The 24,120-nt window shown below is 39.2% G+C and overlaps 1 long non-coding RNA gene across 2 annotated transcripts in view; it reads left to right on the forward strand.

Annotated features, from left to right (window-relative positions):
* LOC122731479 overlaps positions 1-21,283 on the forward strand; it is a 56,434-nt gene extending 35,151 nt beyond the window's left edge. Inside the window, exons 2-4 of one of the 2 annotated variants that reach the window (XR_006353599.1) lie at positions 2,227-2,327; positions 18,942-19,021; positions 19,821-21,283. This is a non-coding gene — a long non-coding RNA (uncharacterized LOC122731479). Of the gene's footprint in view, positions 1-2,226; positions 2,328-18,941; positions 19,500-19,820 lie in introns of those variants that run through there. The other variant, XR_006353598.1, reaches the window with a different exon arrangement.
* The last annotated feature ends 2,837 nt before the right edge of the window (positions 21,284-24,120 follow it).

Genomic DNA, 24,120 nt, shown 5'->3' on the forward strand with positions numbered 1-24,120 from the left:
CGAGCACTGTTCTAAGCTCTGAGGATACAACTAGAAAAATAAGATAGTCTCTACCCTCAAGAAGCTCACATACTAATTAAAAGAGACACATTAAAAAAGGTTCAGCTTGATGGCAGATGGAAGGCCAGGTGGTACTTATGATCTGGCAGGCAAAGCAGCTGGGCAGATGCCATGGTGCTAAACATCTTGGGGAACAATGGCAGGGCAGATGGTCCCCAACCAATGATTGTTAGAAAGTGAGAAGCAGGCCAAAGGGTTGGAGTAAAATTGGTGGGACTCTGGGTTAACTGGACAGAGGTGGGGGAAGGGGATGACCAGCATCCAGCACCTTGTGGGAAGTGAGCAATGGGGATTGGGGTGGGGGACAGGAAGGTATCAGAAAAATGAAGGTCACTGGCTCCTCAAAAGGCATCGTGGGGGGCAGCTGGGTGGAACAGTGAATAAAGCACCAGCCTTGGATTCAGGAGGACCTGAGTTGACACTTGACACTAGCTGTGTGACCCTGGGCAAGTCACTTAACCCTAATTGCTTCCCCCCAAAAAAAGGCATTGTGGGGTCCCTTGGAGTAGGTGGATTAATAAGTGGCCTGTAAGAGTCCCTTTTAGTTCTAGATTTATGACCCACTATCGAAGAACAACCCTGTGAGGTTAATGGTGTATTATTATCCTTATTTTATAGGCTTGGAGAGATTAAGGGATATGTCCACTGTCAGATGGCTAGTTTTTTAAATCTTCTGTTTCTGAAATCATCATAATTATCTCCAGTACCCCTCTTCCCTTCCAGAGAACCATGTCATATAATGAATATCATTCTTTCAAAAAAGAAAAAAATGAACACAACTTATTGATACATTGAAAAAGTCCCAAAATAGATGCAATGTATAACACCTGTGCACCTCCCATCTCCATGAAAGGGAGGGTTAAGAGTATTTTCTCATATGTTTTCATTTGAGTCCAACTTTAGCTTCATAATTTTGTTATATTCTGTACCTCCTTTTATTTTTGGGTGAGTGGTTGTTCCTGGTGTGTGTTTTTACATTCATATGGCTAGTTAACGTCAGAGGGGACTCTTCTTTCATCCCACCCACCATTCCTACTCCATTGATCCATTCCCTAAACTACTCCCTTTTTTTTTTGCAGGGCAATGAGGGTTAAGTGACATGCCCAGGGTCACACAGTTAGTGTCAAGTGTCTGAGGCTGGATTTGAACTCAGGTACTCCTGAATCCAGGGCTGGCACTTTATCTACTTTGCCACCTAGCTGCCCCCCTTAAACCACTCTTAATGTAACAATAGTGACATTAGCCTTAATGGGGGCTATGTGACACTTTTGGCTCCTTTTGAACTACCTATCCACTCACATCCCCCAAATCTTTTTCACATGAACAATAATTGTCTTGTTACATCCTTATCTATGAAGTGCATTTTTTTTTTTTTTTTTTTTTTTTTTGTTTTTTTTTTTTTTAGTGAGGCAATTGGGGTTAAGTGACTTGCCCAGGATCACACAGCTAGTAAGTGTTAAGTGTCTGAGGCCGGATTTGAACTCAGGTACTCCTGACTCCAGGGCCGGTGCTCTATCCACTGCGCCACCTAGCTGCCCCCTATGAAGTGCATTTTAAAATACATGTATAAAACTATATTTATCCCAATTACTTTGGAGAATTGTGGCAGTAAAAGAATTTGTTACCCTGTAATTGCCAGTAATTATGAACATAATTTTTGTCTGGTTTCTGGACAGTTATGTTAATGGACACTGTTATGTCCATGTCCTCCCACCCATACAAGTGTCCTTTCTCCATCTTATTTATGGTTGTCCTTGTCATACCCACAGACTGTGCACAATCCAAGTCTTTCCTGGTCCCTCTACTCTTTTTTTTTCTTCTTCACACTCTCACTTGTTTCCCATGGGTTCAATGTTCATTTTTATGCAGACGATTCTCAGATCTATCTAGTCTTGGTCTCTCCCATGAGCTGTACTCCCTCATCAATCAACTTCCTATTGAGCCTTTCCAACCAGAGGTCCCATAGGTATCTTAAATTCAATATGTTCCTTTCCCAGCCCCACAGTTTTCCTCCCCTGCTCAACCTTATTACTTCCCTTTTACTGTTGAGGTTACCACCATCCTCCCAATCACTCAGCTTCACAACCTTGGTGTCATCTTCGCCTCCTCACTCATTTGCCCCAATATCGGGTCAAGTGCTAAAACTTACTGTTTCTGTCTTCCCAGCACCACTCTCATATCTGCACTCTGCTTCAGTCACAAGCTACCACTCTGGCGTAATAGATCAAGTCTAACCTCCTCACCGTACACATGAGGCATGCTGGAAGGTAAGTGGCTTGCCCAAGATCACAAAGCTAGTTAGTGTCTGAAGTGGGTATTGAACTCAGGCCTTCTGTATTCCAGGCTCAGCTCTTTATTTCCCGAGCCAGTAGCTGCTTCTAATGGGGGGGGGACACGATGCCAACAACTATATATAAACAAGATCTATACAGGAGAGATTGGGGGATAATTTGAGAAGGAAGGCGCTAAGTTTAAGAAGGACTGGGAAAGACTTCTTGCAGAAAGCGGAACTTTGGCTGAGACTTGAAGGAAGCCAGGGAAGCTGAGATGTGGCGATGAGGAGGGCAGAGGTTCAGGCACGGGGGACAGCCAGTGCAACATGCTGGGAGTCTGGAGATAGAATGTTCCATGCAAGAAAGAACAAGGGGACCAGTGTCACTGCATCACAGAGTACTTTGAGGGAAGTAAGGTGTACAAAGTCTGGAAAGGTAGGAAGGAGCCAGGTTATAAAGGACTTTAAAAGCCAAAGAAGGGGCAGCTAGGTGGTGCAGTGGATAAAATACTGGCCCTGGATTCAGGAGAACCTGAGTTCAAATCTGGCCTCAGACACTTGACACTTACCTAGCTGTGTGACCTTGGGCAAGTCACTTAACCCCAATTGCCTCACAAAAAAAAAAAGCCAAAGAAATGGTTTTATATTTGATCTTAATGATAATAGGGACTCATTAGAGTTTATAGAGTATGGAGGTCATACCTACATTTTAGGAAGGTGAATTTGATAGCTGAGTGGAGGAGGGAGTGGAGAAATACTTGTGACAGGGAGAGAGATCACCAAGCTATTGCAGTAGTCCAGGTGTGGGTGATAAGGGCCTGCACTGGAGTGGTTTCAGAGTCAGGAAAGTCAGAGCATACAAGAGCGATGTTACAAAGATAGAAATGACAGGATTTGACCATTGATTTGGATATGGCAGAGGGGGTAAGAGAGTAAGGAATTGAGGAGGACACCTGGTTTGTGAGCCTGGGTTACTGGGAGGAAGGTGATGCCCTTGGCAGAAATACGGAAGTTTGAAAGTTGGAGGGAAAGATGATGAGGTTAGTTTTGATTCTGTTGAGTTTAAGATCTCTACAGAGCATCAAATTTGAGATGTCTTAAAGACAGTTGGTGGGGGGCGGCTAGGTGGCGCAGTGGATAAAGCACTGGCCCTGGATTCAGGAGGACCTGAGTTCAAATCCAGCCTCAGACACTTGACACTTACTAGCTGTGTGACCCTGGGCAAGTCACTTAACCCCCATTGCCCCACAAAAAAACCAAAAACAAACAAACAAACAAACAGACAAAAAAGACAGTTGGAGATTTGAGACTGGAGGATGGGATAGAAGGTAAGGGTGGACCAATAGATCTCAAAGTCACCTGCATTGAGATGATCATCGAAGCTGTGGAAGCCGATGATATCACTAAGTGAAATGGTATGGAGGGAGAAGAGGGCCTTGGGGGACCCTCAGAGTTAGTGGTTGTGAAGCAGATGAAGATCCAACAAGGAGACAGGGAAGGAGAGGTCAAACGGGTAGAGAGCAGTGTCATGAAAACCTGGAGAGAAAAGAGTGACTGACAGAGTCAAAGACAGTGTTTGAGTTCCTATGTGAGGCAAAATTTAAACCTGAAGGCTTCCTGCCTCCAAGACTTGAACTCTACCCATTGTGACACTTCAAGCCTTTATCATCTCTCCAAATATCTTCCCATTTGACTTTTCTACCTTAAATTTCTCCCCACTCTAATTCATCCTCCACACAACTGCCAAAGATCTTTTCCTAATATACAGGGTTTTGTTCTTTTTTTGGTGGGGCAATGAGGGTTAAGTGACTTGCCCAGGGTCACACAGCTAGTAAGTGTCAAGTGCCTGAGGCTAGATTTGAACTCAGGTCCTCCTGAATCCAGGGCCAATGCTTTATCCACTGGGCCAACTAGCTGCTCCTCTAATGTCCAATTTTGATCATGTCCCCACACCCTCACATTGATTCCCTGTTATTTCTAGCATTAGGCATAAAGTCCTCTATTTGACATTTAAGGCTTGCCATGATGTGACCCCTTCCTACCTTTACAGTCCTTTTACACATTATTACACTCTATGTACCCTGGGATCCAACCCTACTGGCCTTCTAGCTATGCCTCACATGTAATACTCCATCTTGCATCTCGGTGCCTTTGACTGGCTGCGTGCTCTCTTTCCTGGAATCCTTGGTTTCCTGCAAGACTCAACCCAAGTGCCACCTTTCTGGATTCCCCTCCCTACCTCCAGCTACTACCTCCCCAAATAATCTTGTATTCACTTGGTATGTATTATACATATACTTACGTAAGTACATGTCAGCTTTACCATTAGAATGTCATCTCTCCTTGAGGGCAGGAATCGTTTTGCTCTTTTTCTCTTCTTCTATATGTCCAGTGCTTAACACAATAGCTAGTGCTTACTGAATGTTTGACTGATGGATGTGACAAATTTAAGGAGGCTGTAACATATTAGTAATCATGGCTTCCTTGTAAAGAGTAGCATAAAAGATGCTATAAAAGACATATATCACTGGAGGAGGAAGTGGTCTGGTTACATAGGGAGGGTAAGGGGTAACAACAGCTGGATAGCATGAGTGTTGCAATGCTCTTTCTGAAACAAATGTCATTTTGAAAAATGTCACACTTCACTGTAGCTCCGAGGGGCCCCAGAAGGACAATTTGGCATAAACTGATGTGACAATTCATTTTACAAGAAGATCCATAACACTGGATTCAGTTTTTCTGAGTTGCTTCCCTTAAGTTACTACCACACTTTTGAATGTTATATTAGGATACCCTAGCATACAGTATGTGGCCCTAGATCAGATACATTCTACCTAGACATTTATGGAGCCTCCATCTGCAGGCAAATGATAAAATAGTGATTCCTTATCTAAAGTGCTTTGCTTTTCTCCACAAATGACTGAATTCATCAAATTAATTTATCTTTATAATGTCCTTCCCCTCCCGCCTCCCAGCCTTCATTCATCATTGATCATACTTTCCTTTCTTCTTGTTCTTTATTCCCACATCCCAATTCTTCTGCTTCCTGTCTCTAAACAAGAACCACTCTTTTCATTCCCATCATTTGACCTATGGTTTTGGTTATGCTGTAAAGAGTTTGTGTGTGTCATCTTCCCCTGGGTTCCACTTGGCTCAGAGACTCTGAGGGTGTACAGGGTGTTTGTATGGTGCTAGAAATCCTCTAGTGCCAGAAAAGGCTCAGTCAAGACGGCATCATCCTGTTCCCTGACATCAATCTGCTTACAGAGTGATTGATACACATGTGTATGTGTATATACACATGCATATATGTTCACACATGCACATATATATGTGTGTGTATTGCGAATGTGTGTATATGTACACATGTATATGTATGTGTAGCAAAGTTTTGGGGAGTTAACCAACCTCACTTGGAGTCTTCATGAGTCAGTGACCCCTCAGCTGGCTACTTGACTCATTTGCATATTCATTCTCATCATTCCAAAACCTAGAGTAACCTAGGGCTTTGCTTAGATATTTCTTTATTAATTACTTAAATTGCAGCATATCTTTCACTAATCAGCTAGCTTAAAGTCCACATTACAATTTATTAAATATTATTTATTAACTAAAATGGAGAAACCTATCTTCTCCATAAAGTTATTCATATCACTCTATATATCAAAATCCCTCATCTCCTAGGACTAAATAAATACTAAAGTTACTGGCCATATAAGCTATTAATTATTCAATCAATAACACAATGGCATAAATCATTCTTTACATCATTTTAGCTATGGGAAAGATTGCAGACAAAGTTACCTCAAACTGATTCCGTGGATGACTTTTGAAAACATAGTCCTATTGTTTACTTCACTCGAGGTACCAAGCAAAGCCTCTTAAAGATTTTTCTTCATTCATTTTTAAAAGGTAAAGATTAAAACAATTTTATTAAGTAACATAGTCTTTTCCAGTGTCTCTCAAACAATCTCTATTATTTCTTCTCAGTCTCTCAAAAATTGTCATGACAGAATTCTTACAGAATGATAATTAAGAATATTACTCTCAAAACTTCCCTGACTCTTAAAATTAGTAATGGTAATAATAGCCACTATAGGAGAGGCTTTTGAAACATGTTTCATATATGTATATATAGAAGTATATTTGTATACATGCAAGCACACAGTTCATCTGTATACATACGTACACACTACTATATAGACACAGTGCAGATACGAATGTAACACATTTATACAATACACCACACACGTGTATGGGCACATACCATACATGTACAAATATACATATATATGTACATGCATGTTTGTAGGTATGTATATTATGGGTGTGCATTTACATGTATAGTATGTATATATTTATATATATTCAAATATATAATACATAAATAATTAACTAGAATGAATGAATGAATGAGGATTGGCCAATGAACATGCTCAGAAGCAGGGTTGTCATGTGTCCATTTGGATCCCATCTATACTTCCAGGACCAGACTTTCATTGGCCAGTTTCCCTATTTTACATACACACACACACACACACACACACACACACACACACACACACACACAAACAAACATATGAATAGTAGAAACTTCCTCTTTCCTTGGTTCATTTGTCCCCAATCCAGTTTACATGGGGAGAAATAACTTTTTCCCTTTGAAGTTAACTGCTTCATTCTTAATCTCATACCTCACACTCAAAAATCTGGACACAAATCATAGAAATGACCATAAGTTTAATGGCAACTTTGAGTAGCATAGAAAGGCAAATAAACACTTAAAGGAATAAGCTTTCAGGTGCAGCCAAGAATAATGAATTCCTTTTATTTTCTGTCCCCAACCCTCATTCCTCTGATGATCCAGGAAATGGGAAGAAAGTGGTCAGACAGGCTTAAGGGATAGTAGCTTCCCTCACCTAAGTTTCTGGAAAAAATTAAATGTAAAAAGGGCACTGGACTAGATTTTGGGTATCTCCTCAACCTGATTCTTATCTAATCTGCCCTCAAAAGTCTCTGGGCTATCATGGCCTCCTGCTCTTGCTTGCATCCGGTCTCATCCTCAGTCCCACTTCCTTTGTTCTCTATCTATGGCTGTGGAGTGAATAATGGCAGCACACCCTCCTCCATCAACCAAGATGGAGTCTAGGACAACACTGACTTGCTTCTCTGTCTTCCTTTGTAGAAAGATCCCTCAGAATCCCTGGAACTCAGAAGTGCTTCCAGCTTCCTGGGCAACCAGGAGCCTTCTGGCTTTTTTGGTCCTCTCCCATATCAATAGCTGGAGGGGTGGATTTTACAACACAAAGGTACCCCGAAACAATAATAAAAGTCTTTTAATTTAGTAAGGACTCCTAGTCCTTTCAGATGTGTTCTATTTTATAAGTAGCCTTTATAATCACTTGGGATCTTTATCTTTACAATGATGAATCAGTCAGGTTCTCCTAGAGCAAGGCTATATATCTCTTTACCCTCGAGGAGTTTGGGGATGATTCTGTAATGTTATTGCCTTTAGCTTCCATTACAGTCTCCTCTGGAAAGTTAACCACCTGTAAATAGCACCCAATTTTCACTGAACCAATTAACATGAATTAGTTTTTATAAAGGTATAATTACAGTGAAGATGTAGTAAGAACAGAAATTACAATATTCAGTCATTCCCTTACTTCGAGGGGTCAGTCATTTCCTGGGGTGGATCGCCGTCTTGTGCTAGTTGATCAGGCTCACCTAGCCACACACTCTGGCATAGATGTTAGCTTCTAGACCTATGGTGGTTTATTATGCTACAATTCTGAAGGTCACAGCCATCTTCAATATTCCTTTATCTAAGGCAAGGAAAGAATAAATACAACAGAGACAGAAGCAACAGCAGGACCATACATTTATAGGCCATGTGATGTGAGTCCAAGAACATCTTCTATAACTGAGGAAGATTATTTGAGTTCCCAGATTCAACTTTGGAAAGCACTAATTTGAACTGAATACAGAATTTGAACTTTAATAGAGAATGATGGGACCTTTCCACACCAAATTGTGACCTAAAATTCCCATGTTAACTTTTTCATTAATATTATCTTTGATGTCTTATTCAAAGTTTCATGTCTAAAGTACAGATTCACCCTTGGTCTGCTGTTGAGCTTAGATTTGTGGTTCCATTAAGCTTATTTAAATCTACTTATAAAAATAAATTGAATAAAATAAATTCAATTGTAACCTTGATGTTTGAAAGACAATATTTTAATAGATATCAAGAAAGAGAACAAATAATTTTTGTTCAGGACACATACAATTATACTTTTATTTTCTAATTCAGTGTCAGCAACTTTTATTGAATGATGTTTGGCTACTTCTTATAGAGAGAAGTGGTATATGGAATCTGGAATTCTTCCAAGTAAGACAAATAGAACTTGGAAAACCAGCCAAGAGAAACTTCAAACCAGAGAAATCCATGTTCATGGCTCTGATTTTGGGGAAAGCATGACTAATTAATGCAATTCAGTACTTTAAATCTTTGCAATTTCTATTGTGTGGGTTGTCCCTCCATCAATTCAGATTGTACTAACTCACTGTAGCAAACTATTTTGGAGAATTGTTGCTGTAAAAGAATTCATTACCCTGTAGTTAACCTGATGATAAATCTTCCTGGCTTAGTTAGACTGGGCCTCAGACAATAGGTAGTGTACAGAAGAAACCCTGCATCTAAAGCTTTTCCAGTTTGGTAGCATCTTCTAAAGGTTACTTTTCACTGGCATAGCTTTTAAGAGTTCAGGGTCACTTCCATACACCAGTGAGGTTTTGGAATAGGACAGGAGTGGAGCTTAATAAATATGTGACAAAAGTAAATCACATATCACAGAACAAAACATTCTATTCAAATGCTAATTAGTAATTATAACTATTGGATTGTACTTTCAAATGGGAATGTCCTAAGGAAAAATGGAAAACTGTATCCTTCAGTAATTCAGTATCCATTATCCATGTTGCATTAGCAAACAAATCAATTAATAAGCCAGAAAAGAAAGCAATAGAGGTGGACATCCTCTTTGCAATCCATCAATATTGCATAGCAATAATTTAACAATTACCATATGCTCCTGACATCAGAGGTAAAAATCAATTCTTAACTTTTAAAGGGGTTTATAGTTTTACATTTATAATGCTTTGAAAAATGATTCTGAATGATTCATTTATAAAACTACGTGATGACAGCTGTCAGTGTGTGCCTAAAGCCAAAGATTTTGGCTATAGCTCTCCTACCCACTAAAATGTGCTTTGTTGTGGTTGATTTGGTACTGGGGCCACATTACAAGTCATTTCCCACACCATGGGATGAACTATAACCTAACAACAAAATGGGATATCGGTTGGCTAATTGGATGACCAAAATGACCAAATCAACCAGGCTCTCATCTATTATAAATAAATTTGTACAATAAATGACTTCATTTTTCTTATTATCAAAAGGTTGGACATAAGTTGATGATTTTTTTTTGCTATGGTCACCTATTAAAACATTTTTTAAAAAGACCTTTCATGAAACAGGGGTTTTATTTTTCTTGCTTTCTCAATGGATGTGGGGGAAAGAATGTGGACCTAAAAATAAAATTTAATGAGAAAAAAATACTTTGTTTCTGCAGTAATGGTGGAAGACAGTGGAGCTACAAATAATTGTTAGCTTGTTCTAATAGTTCTTATATCATCTACAAATATAAATCTGACCTACACTTACTGGGCATCTTACTCTAACAACAACAGTAATAATAACTGACAATATTTGGTTCAGATATGTGATTTTACTGGTTCAGTCATTCAGTCAATAAACATTGATTGAGTGACTTCTAACATGTCAAGCACTGTCAAGGGCTGGGGATACAAGAAAGGCAAGAGACTGTCCTTGCCCTTAAGGAGCTCAATGAGGGAAGATACCAAATAGAAAGAATATAAAGGCAGGAGGGTCCCATGCTTTGAGTGGGGGAACTGGTAGGAACTCTCTGGTGTCTACCCTCTGCCCTTTCCAATTAGAAGGAAGGAAGGGCACCAGGCACAGGGGCTACAGAGAAGGTGTGAATTTCAGAGCTGATGTGCTCTTGGAGGAAGATGAGTTTCTGGAGAAAATGATGGAATGAAGAGCCAGGTAGGAATTGACAGGGTAGGAAACCCAGGCGTGGACTCAATACCTACTGAGGGTGAGCTAAAACTGGTCTGTCATTTATGGTATTTGAGAGTTGCTGGTGGAGTCCTGAGAGGTTAAAAAACGTTCCCATTGTCACAGTATTTGTCAGATGCAGTATTCAAATCTAGGTCTTCCTGTCTCTAAGGTCATCCTCTTTATCCACTACAACAAGCCCGTTATATAAGCCACTTCTTTTGCTCTGCTCCTTGCAATCAAACGTTCTACCCAAGTGCTTTTTTCTATATGAGGACTCTCCTGATCCTAGTTGTGAGCTCCTTGGTGACTCCCTTCCCTTTCCCATCTAATTGTTTTGAATTGATTTTGTATAGCACCCACTTAAAGAGAACTGTGGTTCAGAAAGTAACTGAGCCTTCTTCAGAATTCATGTGTGACAGATTTCTGGGAAGGAGACAAAGGAAGATAATCCTGAGAGCAAGGAAGAAGCACAGTCCATCAATACGTCCTTGTTAAGGTCCTTCTATGTTCTAAGCACTGTGCTAGGTGCTGGGCACACAAAAAGAATGAAATAAACCCTTCTGTCAAAAAGCTTATATTCAAATGAGGGAGAGAAGTACCATTGTAAAATAAAGATTATAATCGCAGACATCTCCCAGAGTTGGTGTGAGCATCAAATGAGATATCTGTAAAGCCCCTACCACAGCTATTATTCTTGTTATGGTACAAATATCGAGTTAATAGACACCAATCTAAAATAGAAACTCCCCTGTTTAGCTTTTAGAGCCATTTACAACCCAATCCTAACATTTCTTTCCAGACTTATTATACTCCCCCTTCCACAATGTGATCCAGCCAAATTGGCATTTCCTCATTTCCTTACCATTTAATGCCTTTGCATGCTTGAGATGCACTTCCTCCACATTCCCAAATACACACAGAGAGCAGTTAAATACAATATATACAATTCAAATATATACAGAATAGTTAATGATGAGGTAGTTTGAGAGGGAGGACACTAACCTTTAATGGGATTAGGAGAGGCTTTATGTAAAAGATGGGCTTTTTTTTAGCTGTGTCATGAAGGAAGATAGGGGGTCTGAGCTGGATGTGAAGAAGGGGTGCATTTCAGGCATGGGGGATGGCTACTTCAAAAGCTTAGAAATGGTAAGGAACCGAAAATGCCAATTTGGCTGAATCATGGATTGTGGAAGGGGGAATAGATTAAGACTGAAAAAGTGCATTAAGGGCCAGGTTGTAAAGGTCTTGAAAAGCTAGAGGCAATAGGGATCCATTGGAGTTGATTAAATAGGGGAGACACATGGTCAGATCTGTGCAATAATATGTAGGAAGGACTGGAGAGGAGAGGCAACTATTGCAATAATCCAGGGGAAAGGTGATGAGGTAAACTGGTTAAAGAGAAAGTTTTGCATATGGGAGCCTTTGTAGAGAGAGAAACAGAAAAATTTGGCAACTGATTGGCTATATGAAATAAGAGTGAGGAGCTGTGGATAATGCTGAGGTTATAAACTTGGGATACTAGAAAAATGATGGTGTCTTTGGCAGAAGTAGAGGAGAAAGATAATGAGTTTTTTGGGAGGCATGTTAAATATGAAAAGTCCTCAGACATCCAGTTTGAAATATAGAATAGACAGTTGGTGATATGAAACTGAAACTCACGGGAGAGACAGGAACTAGATACATAGGTCTGTGAGTCATGTACATAGAAATGACAGTTACATTCATGGGAACCTGAGGTTACCAAGAGAGAATATATAGGGAGAAGAGGACCTAGAGTAGAACGTAGGGGGATACCCACAGTTAGGGTAATGAGCCAGCAAAGGAGAGTGAGAAGTCGTGGTTGGCCAAGTAGGAGAACCAGGAGAAATCGGGGCCACAAAAATCCAGAGAGGAGAAAGTATTTGAGATAGGATAATCAACTACATGACAGAGAATAGATAGCCTGAGAAGGGTGAGGAATAAGAAGAGACCATTAGATTTGACAATTAAGTAACTTTGGAGAGAGCGCCTTCAGTTGTGTGATGAAGTTAGAACCCAGATTCCAAAAGGGTGAGGAATGAATGATAGGAGAGAAGGCAGAGATTTGGCTGGTGGTGGGGGGGGCGGAGGGGCAAGATAGAGGATGATAGGATCTAGTGAAAGTTTTTTAAGGATAGGGAAACTTGAAGGTAATATCAAAGGAACCAGGAGCATCTCTGTGGGGCAAATGTAGTCTTGCTTGGCTACCCTACTTTTCAATGAGAGAAGTTGGGATAAAAATTCCCAGTTTTAAAAAAGCTATGTAGGGGCGGCTAGGTGGCGCAGTGGATGGAGCACTGGCCCTGGATTCAGGAGTGCCTGGGTTCAGATCCGGCCTCAGACACTTGACACTTGCTAGCTGTGTGACCTTGGGCAGGTCACTTGACCCCAATTGCCTCACTTAAAAAAAAAAAAAGCTATGTAAAAAAGGAGAATAGCTTAATAAGTAATAATAGGAATAATGTGGGGGGAGATTAGAGGTTGCCTTTCTCTAATGCTATTGGCTCAAGCCCCTATTCTGGCATTTTCTCAATGTTAGCTACCAGTGATTTGTGTCCCAGTTTTATTTAAACAATTGACATTAGTTAACCTTTACAAAGGGATAAGTTACAAAGCATTGGGATTTCCCACCCCCCTTCCCCACCAACACCTGAGGTTTGTCATTGCTGTTATTCATCCTTCATTCTGGAAGAGGACCTATGATGTCATGGGGGTGATGACTTCCAAGTGAATTGGATTTAAGTGAGTACCTGAGGGTGGACTCTCCTCTATATCACCTGGGTTCCTAGGGAGAGTGGGCTCCAACTTAAATCGGCATTTATATAGTATTTTCCCCACCAAGTTCCCTCTTGACTGCCTATGCTGGCTCAAACAAGTTGCTTGTGATTTCATTCCTTATCATAAGCGTCAACCACAAAATCCAGCATGGATTTTGGGAATCTGGGAATCCCAGACCTTTAGGGGTTCACTGTTCTGACCTTTTGGAGCTCACATGGTCATAATTTTCTCCACCACTCCTAAAAGCAAGAAAGAACGAACACAAAGAAGGAAAAGAGGCCCATAGTCACATGCCACATGGTAACCTAAGGTGGAAGGGTTCCCAGAACTCTCCTTCTCTAGAATTCACAGCGTGTCTGTATCATTGGGATTAGGGTTAGGCAGGAAAGAGCCAGAGGCTTGCTTTGGTTACTTAGTGCTTTTGCATATATGCCAGTTCTGCCTCAGCAGTCAAGCCCATCTCCTCACCATGTGATTAGAAGTCCAGAACCAATTACAGAATTTCTCCATATGCTCCAAAGTCCAGACGAGGGCTGCATCAGCTAAGTATGCTGCAAATGTTCATAAAGATGAGGACTCATTAGCCAGTTTCCCTATTACACATAATATTGCACATAAATGGGAAAAAATAAGTAGCTACCAAAAATCCTTCTTATGTCATTAATGGTGGCAGTGCATGGAGATTGGGAGAGGGAGGATTGAAAAATATCCTTAAAAAATAATAAATGTTGGAGAAGCTGTGGAAAAATTGGAACACTAATGCATTTTTGGTGGAGCTGTGAACTGATCCAACCATTCTGGAGAGCAATTTGGAATTATGCCCAAAGGGCTATAAAGCTGTAAAGCTATAAACCCTTTGACCCAGCAATACCACTTTTGGGTCTTTTTTAGCTGCTCTTTACATGGTAGCAAGGAATTGGAAGTTGAGGGGGTGCCCATCAATTGGGGAATGGCTGGACGAGTTGTGGTATATGAATACAATGGAATACTATTGTGCTGTAAGAAACGATGAGCAGGAGGAGTTCAGAGAAACCTGGAGGGTCTTGCGTGGGCTGATGATGAGTGAGATGAGCAGAACCAGAAGAACATTGTACACAGTATCATCAACATTGACTGATGATCTACTGTGATGGACTAGATTCTTCTCACCAATGCAATGGTACAGAAGAGTTCCAGGGAAAAAAAAAGAACTGTGGAGTAGATGCTGAATGAACCATACTATTTCTTTTGTTTTTGGTGCTGATATTTTTCTATTTTGAGGTTTGTCGTCATTGCTCTGATTTTTCTCTCCTAATGCAGAAATATGTTTAATGTTATTATATATATATAATATTATTATTTATATATATAACCTATATCAGATTACCTGCTGTCTAGGGGAAGGGGGAGGGAGGGAGAAAAATCTGAAATTGGAAAGCTCGTATAAACAAAAGTTGAGAACTATCTTTACATGTAATGGGAAAAAGTAAAATACTTTATTAATTAAAAAAATATATATATCCTTAAAAGACAGACATCATATCCTTTCAGTTTTAACCAAAGTTCAGAAGAGGAATTTGGAAGGAGCTCCTTTTGTAGATATTCAAGAAAGAAAGAAAGAGTACCATAATTATCCCTGAGACTCAGTAAGCCAAAATTACATAGTGAGATACTTGGGACAATTGTAACCCTTATATAGGATGAGGGCTGGCAAAATTTGGGACATTGACCCTGATAAAGTTGGGTTTCACTATAAACTCTATTCCTAGTACAAGAGGCAATATGTAGGTCCTAGGGCAATATATATAGGTCCCTATTGGACCTCTCCAGTGGTCCAATATTATAGGTCCTCATTATAGTTTCCTAGAACCAAGTATTGCTATAAACCATAGTTATACAGGTCCTATTTATAATTGGGAAGATGCTATTCCCTTGGTGTGTGGGTGTGTGTGATTATGTGCATTCTATGCTGACCTTGTGACCCTTTTATTCATGGTATATGACTCTTGTGATTTACCCATGGGACCTTATGATTTTGTCACACTTGAGGACTATACTTAAATCACAGTCATACTTTTCTGATTAACTCAAAAGCTAACAACTGTCTATTTCTTAAAGAGACGAGTGATTTATGAAATCTGGTGACTCACTGAAATTTTTCCAAGAAAAACTATTGTAACCTCTATTTCAGGTCTTCAAAAACTAGTTAAGTAAAACTGAAAGCCAAGCCAAACAGAGAAGCCAGATGAACCAGTTGATTGTCAGGGAGAGACTGAAAAACAAAAGTCAAAACAAGAGATTTATAATAAGTTCTAAGGCAAGGCCCAGGATTTAGATTGTAAGGATTCTGTAAATATGACAAGGTGTTGAATGTAATTTGCATTGACACACGCAAGTTTTAAACCTACCTATGGGAAAGTCAGCCCTCATCTCTCAAACTCCCATCAGGTAAGAATCTCATTCCAGAAACCTATTCTCCAGGCTTAGAATCCACTCCCTCCTCATTCTTTCAGAATCTTTATCTTCCTTTAAGTTTCAACTCAGGTGCTACCTCCTCAGTGTAACCCTCCCTCATCTATCCAGGTGAAAGTATTCTCTCATCCTTAAGTGTTTCTAGAGCTCTTTGATTGAATCTCTCCTTTCTTTCTATCACTCTCTACATGTCATATCCCCCAAGTAAAGTTGAGGTAATGAGCTGTGCCATTTTTAATTTTTGTATCCTTAGTGCCTAGTATAGAGTCTAGGTACTCAGTAATTCTTACTGAATGAATGAATGAATGGATGAATGCATGAATAAGTAGAAAAATGAAATATTATGAATAACATTGGGGGAAATAGCAAGGGGGAAAACAAACCTGCAGAGATTTTAATGTAAAATTCAGCTACAGCAGAAAAACCTCAAAAGCATTATAGATAAAAGTGGAAAAATGAATTCAAATAAATATGAAACCAAATGGTTTTCCTGGTGTTTCCTTGTTGATCTGTTTTTATCAGCAAGAGTAGAATAAACACATCACTTTAACCACCTGGGTACCTCATTTTTCCAAGAAAAACTATTGGAACCTCTATTTCAGGTCTTTAAAAAGTAGTTAAGTAAAATTTAAAGCCAAGCCAAACAGAGAAGTCAGATGAACCAGTTGATTGTCAGGGAGAGACTGAGAAACAAAGTCAAAGCAAGAGATTTTTAATAAGTTCTAAGGCACGAACCAGGATTTAGATTGTAAGGGTTCTGTAAACACGACACTGACTCTGACATCAGAATATGAAGTTAGGAAGAACGATTGGAGCTGACCAAATGTAGAAAGAAATAATCTATGCTATAGCTTACAATTTTTAAAAAGACATTCAAATTGGTTTTCAAGATATTTCAAGGAATGGAATCAATCAACAAGCAATGAGTAAGTGTCTTTTAAAAAAATATATTAGACAAAAGTTAGACAGCTACTGCCCTTCAAGAGCCTACATTCTATTGAAAGATTACAAAAGCACCAAATGATATTATTACCCAAAAATATGATTGAGATGCCATTAGCAGCTCTATTGATCCATGTATCTACTTTCTCATCACTTCAAAATCCATGTTTGAAGGGCATAGGCTTAGGGGACAATGAATATAGACTGGACCTATGATTTTATTGGTATGGAAAACTTGAAAATTCCCTCCAGTAATTTGGGCCAGCATCTTTTTATTATTATTATTATTTTTTTTTTTTACAATTTCTAACCTTAAAGCTGCCTAGAGGAGAGGGGTCAAACACAGGGCCTGTGGGTCTCAAGCAGCCCATAAAATTCCTGAGAAGGGCTGGAACCAGATTAAAATTAATTGGGAAATGTTAAACAAAATAAGTAAAAATACAACATAGATAATGTTAGTTTGGGATTTTTGAAGTCAATATGCTTCCTGTAGCGATCTGTTTTTATTTTAGTTTGGCCCCACTAGTCTAGAGCCCCAGAAGTTAAGTGAGTGGGCCAGTATGTGTCCAGAATAAGGGTATGCCTGGAAAAAGAAAAACACTAGAAGGGAATAAGCTGGGTTTTGCAGATTATTTTCAAAAGTAGCCCACGTCTTCATGGTTGCACAATTATATGTATTGAATATAAGATTCAGCTGTTTATTTGTAGATTACAAAAATTGCATTTGACTCACAAGAACAAAATGCAGTCTTTTATGGTCTCCTAAAGAAGTGTCTACCATGCACAAATCACAGTGGAAAACCATGACATGGAAATAATTTTTCTCCTGTCTACTAAATATTAACAACAAGTAAGTAATAAAACAGGGAGAAATACAATTAACAAAGGTGTCAATCAGTGTTATACAGGAAATTCTGCGCAGCGAAGTTGGGAAAAGTGAAGCAGTGATGCTGGCTGTATACATTACAAATTCATGCTATCCCAACTCAAGTGGGCCCCCATGGCAGCATGGAAGTCCTTTATTCCTCTCTAATTTGTTCCCTATTTTACTCACCATGGGAGTTATTCTGATTCTTTTTTTCCCTTCTCCAGTTCTCCACATCACCCTCCCCTCTCTCAGCTGAGGATGTCACCGTCCTACTCTACTGAGAAAATTGAGGTTGTTCCATGTAAGCTTCCTCTTCTTTCATTCTTCTCATCTCAAAACCTCTTGACATCAGCTCCCACTCTCTCTTCCCTTCCTTTCCTTTGGTGTCTGAAAAAGAGAGGAATCTTCCTTTTGTCAAAGCCAACACTCCACCTGGGCCCTAGATCCCATCCTCTCGTCTTCTTTCGAAGACTGCATCTTCAATTATATCTACCCCTCCTTGTATCTTTATTCTTTCCCTATTTACAGATTCCTCTCCTTTTGCCTACCTTCAAATAGGCCCATCTCCCCATCTTAAATATACATATATACATACATGTATATACATGACATATGAAATATGAACATTATGTATAAATACAATATACACTTTTAATTATAGTACAACTGGCATGGTCAGACTGACATTGAAGTAGGGCGCTCCTGCCGAGGAATGTGTAACAATGCAAAGGATCATCTTTTCTGTGATGTATAGTTTTAGAGAACTGCCTAGGCAGTGAAAGGTTCTTACTTGTTTAGGGTCACACAGGTGGTACTTGAACCTAGATCTTTCTGACTCCAAGACCAGCTCTCTACCTACTAAACCATACTGCTCACTCACTCACTCACTCACTCACTCACTCACTCACTCACTCACTCACTCACTCACTCACTCACTCACTCATTCACTCACTCACTCACTCACTCACTTGCTCACTCACTCACTCATTCACTGACTGACTCATTCACTCACTTGCTCACTCACTCACTCACTGTCTTTGTCTGTTTCTCTCTCAATCTATCACCTGTTTGTATAGATATACATAAATATACTTATATATTTTCTTGTCTAATTATATATTTCTTATTCACTCAATTGATATTCTATCTATCTAATCTATCAGTTCTCCTTATCCATCTCTTGCTCTCTCTCTTTCTCTCTCTCTCTAGCTACATATACAGACCATTAACAAAGTAGGTCTATAATGGGATAGATTTGACTAAATGGCACTGGGAAATGCACAACCTTTCCATAGTCCTGAACTTCTCATTGCCAAAGGAGCCCCCTTTGAACAGCATTAGGGATAGGGACTATGAATGAGGAGAAAACTCCCTCTACTAATACATGTATGGTGCTTTCTTTGCAGTAAAGAGTTCCAGAAAGTTGCCTAAGCCACTGGGAGCTTCTATGCCTTGACCAGAGTCACATCATCAAGATGCATCAGAAGTGAGACTTGAACTCATTTTCCTGGCTCCGAGGTCTTTACATCACATCACACAGCTTCTCAATATGCCATTGGTGATGCTATATTGCTAGGAATATTTGAATGCCACAATTTCAGAAGATAAAAATTGCTGGTCAATGGTGAGAGATATGGGGTCAACACTTTAGTAATGTTGACATGTGCAAGAGAAATGACATATAAGATCCAGGATAGATATGAGCAGGAAAGGAAGTGGGCTGTTTATGTGAAGTATAACAGATACATTGCCTGAGTGTTTCACTAGGATCCAGGTAATACTAAAATAATAAGAGGAAGATCTCTTGGGTGCTGGATGGAAGAATTTTTTTTAAAGGACATGATAAAAAAAATTGCACAAGATGGAAAGGGATAGACTGCAACACACACCAGCAGGGGGAAAACCTACTTTGCTGAGATCATAGACATATTTGAAATATAGTACTTTACTATTCACAAAACACGTTCTTTACCACAAGATGAAGTAATTCATGTAAATAATGTTATTTTTTACAGATGACTTCCTGAAAGCTTAGCAAGGTTGTTGACTTTTCTATTGTTACATAGCTGGTATATACCAGTGCTGCATATTGAACCCAGTTTTTCTGACTAAAAACTAGTTGTTGTTGACATTTTTAAACATTGAATTCCATCCTCTATGTACAAATAAAATTGGCCTTCTTTTTGCCCCCCAAACTCAACATTCTATCCCCTGCCCCTCTTCCTGGAATGAATCCCCTTACTGCCTCTAACTAACTCTAAGAATTTATTAACTTACTTTTTCAGGTTACATGCCAAAGAATCAGAGATGTGTTGGAACCAGCCTGAACCAGCTATAGAGAGCCAATTGTTTAATTTTTGATGTGAGCATTTATGCCTCAGAAACTAGCAATACATATCAAGGCATGATTTATTGTTTTGTGGATTGACTAAAGTAAGTGATGGAGAAAGTGTTAATAATGCAGATTAAACCTAAAAGTGTGTTGAGTATCTTTTTGCCCCAGAAAGTCAGTTGCTCACCAACACACTCATGTAATGGAATGTACCATTCTTGAGGGCAGACCCTATTTTTCATTTTAACTTTTGAATCCTCATTACCTAGTAAATAGCTTGACTGTAGCAGGGGCTAAATAAAAGTTTGACATCACAGCTGTATTTCTTTAATTCAACTGAGGATAGTTGAATGAATTGATATATTTTTATTATTATTTTTTTAAGATTGAAGCATACTTTTCTCCACTAAAATCTATTACCTTGTGGCAGGCATTTTAGCAGTTCATATCAGTAGAGGGAGTCCCAACACTAGTGAAGTCACAGATCTCTGAAGTAGTGAATTATGCATTTTTTCCTTTGGTGCTAGATTGGAAACCAAGTTTAGATGAGAAAAGTCCTGGCATAGATTTGAAGAAGTATTGCATTTTGCAAATCACTTTAAATATTGCAACTCTAGGATACTAGAAATCCCTCCCACTGGTACAGCTGTGCTGTGCTCCCCTAATTTGAAGTATAATTTTTTAAACTGCCTTTACATCTTTTTTCATTTGTTCTTCATAACAACCGTAAGAAATAGATATGAATGTCATCTTCCTTAATGATAAAACCACTGTGAATCTGGAAAGCGCCCAGTTTCCACAACTATTCTGCTCCATTGCTGCTAATTAAATCAGGGAATAAGAAATAGTCATGAGAACAGAGAAGGAAAAGCAAAGAACAAAAAGCAAGTCCTAGTATATTTGAACTTACAGTTGTGATTTTCCATTGACCATCATAAATTAGAATAGTCATGGCCGATGACGGAGGAGGGGGGATGGAGGTTGGCATAAATTACCTAGTATGGTCCAGTCTGTGTTGTATATGTTTTTGCCTTTCTTAGTAGTGTCATTATTTGTCTATTGTTTTTGACAATCATTGTAAAATCAGTGAATCTCAAAGAAAATAACAGTGACAAGTAAAATTTTATTATCTCTGAGTCAATGTAAATTCCAATCAATCATATAACTACTAATTACATGTTAAGGATAGAAAACTGATTTGATAAAATTCATATATGTATTTTGTGTTCAATAATGCACAATTATGAAATGAAACTGAGGACACAAACTGAGCTTTTCTGACTCCAGATAAACATTTGTTTTTAGACTTTGACAGTAAGACATTGAAGTATTGTCTTATGCATAGTTGCAATTTTCCTTAATGTATTTTAAAATACACACACATAGCTTTTATAAACAAAATTACAATTTAGGAATTTAGAGTACAATTTTATTATGACAAAGTATATATGTTAAATTTTTAGTTATTCTTTAATCATAAAAGTAAAAGAACTGCATATATTTTAATAAAATGACTTATTTTAAAATATTTCTAATTTTATTTCTTTTGGTTCAATTAGAAGAGCTCTCATGTCAAAATTATAAAAAATTAATATTCTAGTAAAAAATAACCAGTTGCATTTTGTGAGTAATCTAAAATGTTACGTTATATTGCATGTTTCAATTTGTGAGATTGAATTCTTTCAGTACTAATGCAATGTAAATTATAATACTGTGGCATGATTTTAAGGGTTTTTATGTTCTTTAATTTTTAAACATGTTCTTGAAGATTAAATGTTTTCTATAATGTGTGTTATTCTTCATCTCAAGTCTATCACCTGTCAGGAGTAAGGAGGTAAGCGGCATTGAACATCATTATAGCCTACTGGAATCTCGGTCGTTGCTTTTATTTTGCTTGACTATGCATTTTTATTATAAGGGTCTCCTTGGAGGCAGGGGGTGGGTTTCACATGTATATGTATCAATACAAATCCCATGTACAGACTTCTAGCTGGTCCTCAGGAGACCTGTCCTATCCTTTCTTTTCTCCTGTTCTATCATCTCATATTCTCTCTTCTCCCCTCAGGTTCTCTGCATTTCTTTCTTCTCTTCCATTATTTCTGCTCTTGAGGGGCTTAAGCAACTTACAGTCTAGTAGGAAGATCAGACAGGTACCCTAATTAGTCCCACTAAGTCTTTTTTTCTATGCAATCAGCCCAAATGAGCTTATCTTCTCTAAATTCCCACATTTTCCCCTTTACTTTCCTTTAGTAGAAATTGTACAGGGGGTGAAGTCCAAGATACCAAAGAATCCTCGATACTCCTACTGCCTTATTTAGTATACATGATGATCCTAACTTATCCATTCCCAGTGACTGAAAGAAGCCTGTAAGTCATCGAAAACACAGTCTAATATAAAGAAAACGACACCAAGGAATTACATGATTCCATTTTTTTGCAAACAGACTGACATAGATAGATGGATGGATGAAGCCTTTATTACTATGTCAGGTACCATGCGAAGTACTGGAGAAACAAAAACAAGCAAAAAAAAAAAAAGGTCCCTACACTCAATTTTAATTAGGGGAAGACAACACATAAAGGAAGCTGGGTAACTCTGGGAAGGGAAATACTGGCAAGGAGATGGAGAAGTATTCCAAGTGAGGAATGAAGTGACTACAACTTAGGCACTTCATGAAATATTTTGGGCCAGGGACTCACCAAGTAGAAGAGAAAAATACAAGGTGGAGGCCTCTCCAGGGTGAGGAGACTGTGGAGATGAGATGGAATTGTCTGAGAGTAAGGAATGGAGCTGGAAGGGTGATCAGATACAATTCCAATGTCCACAAATTCCCAACAACAGAACACTTTATTTTTATTATTATTATTATTTTTTTAGTGAGGCAATTGGGGTTAAGTGACTTGCCCAGGGTCACACAGCTAGTAAGTGTTAAGTGTCTGGGGCCAGATTTGAACTCAGGTCCTCCTGATTCCAGGGCCGGTGCTTTATCCACTGTGCCACCTAGCCGCCCAAACAGAACACTTTAAATCCCAAGTAGTGTGTGTTAAGTTCTGAACTCTTCTACATGCTAGGATCTATTAGTTCAGGGCACAAATAAGTGGTGATTAAATGGAAAGCAAAAGCTGCTGCTGTGGAGAGAAGAGGAGGAGGAGTAATATAGGTGACTTGAGAGAGGAGAAGACCTCTATAGGGTGCAGGATAGAGAGTCAATAAAAGGATTGCCTTGCAGTAGTGAGGGCCCAGTTGAGATATCATAAATGTTCAAACTCAATCAACAGAGTTGTGTGACTTTCTCCAGCAGTGTTCAACATCATGCAAGTAGTGGTGGAGAAGACAGGTGGTGGGAGTAATCTGAGGGAGGCAAGACAAGAAAGCATGGTCAAGGGGAGGTTAGAGCAAGAGTGATGGATTGAGAAGGCAAGGAGGAGTGACATCACTAGAGATTGCAGTGAGGTAGAGAATATGAGGACAGGGAACAAAGGAGAGACAAGGGATCATGGTAAAGAATTTCAGACTTCTGGCTCATGGAAATGGGATGCTTGTGTGTGAAGAACTTAAGGGCATGATTGTCTCTCTGTGGCTAAGATAGTGAAGATGAAGGTCACAGGAGCTGAGGATGATGAACTAGAAAGCAAGGGAATTTGAAACAGTGTTTCCATGTAAACTGAAGTCTCTAAGTATGAGGACAGGTTTGGGGATGGAGAGGAAGATTGTGAACTAGGGACTGAACCCTTTGGGAAAGGAGAACCTGGTTGACCCGGAGACTGGTTGGTAGCCGCCCGCAGGATCTGGATGGGGCGATCCAGTACGTCTGTATGGAGAGGAGTCCCTTAAAGGAGGGGGGTCTGCAGTATGATGATTTGGCTTCAAGGACCAACAAGCCAGCCTAGCAATGGTCGCGATGTCTTGTCACAATGGCAAGAGGCCCAGGGAGTTCTTTCTCTCCTCTGAACTACTTCCTATGGTGCTTACTCTCAGAAACCTTAGAGGCTATCTAGGTTAATCCTATAGTTTTATAAATGAGCAACCAAAGGCCCAGAGAGGGACTTACTCCGGGTTACACAGAGAGTTAAGTAGGAGAGCCAGGATCTGAACCCAGGTCTTTTCAGCTCCAAATCCAGGGCTCTCAAACTATTAACCATAGTTAATCTGGGATCTATGGCAATTGATCAGGTGTGGTCTGGGGGCAGATTTTTCTATTGTTATAATGCTAAATTATTATTTCCATATTTGTATTTGTTTTTCCATATCC

Source organism: Dromiciops gliroides, chromosome 6, assembly GCF_019393635.1.
Source record: "Dromiciops gliroides isolate mDroGli1 chromosome 6, mDroGli1.pri, whole genome shotgun sequence".
Lineage (NCBI taxonomy): Eukaryota > Metazoa > Chordata > Mammalia > Microbiotheria > Microbiotheriidae > Dromiciops > Dromiciops gliroides.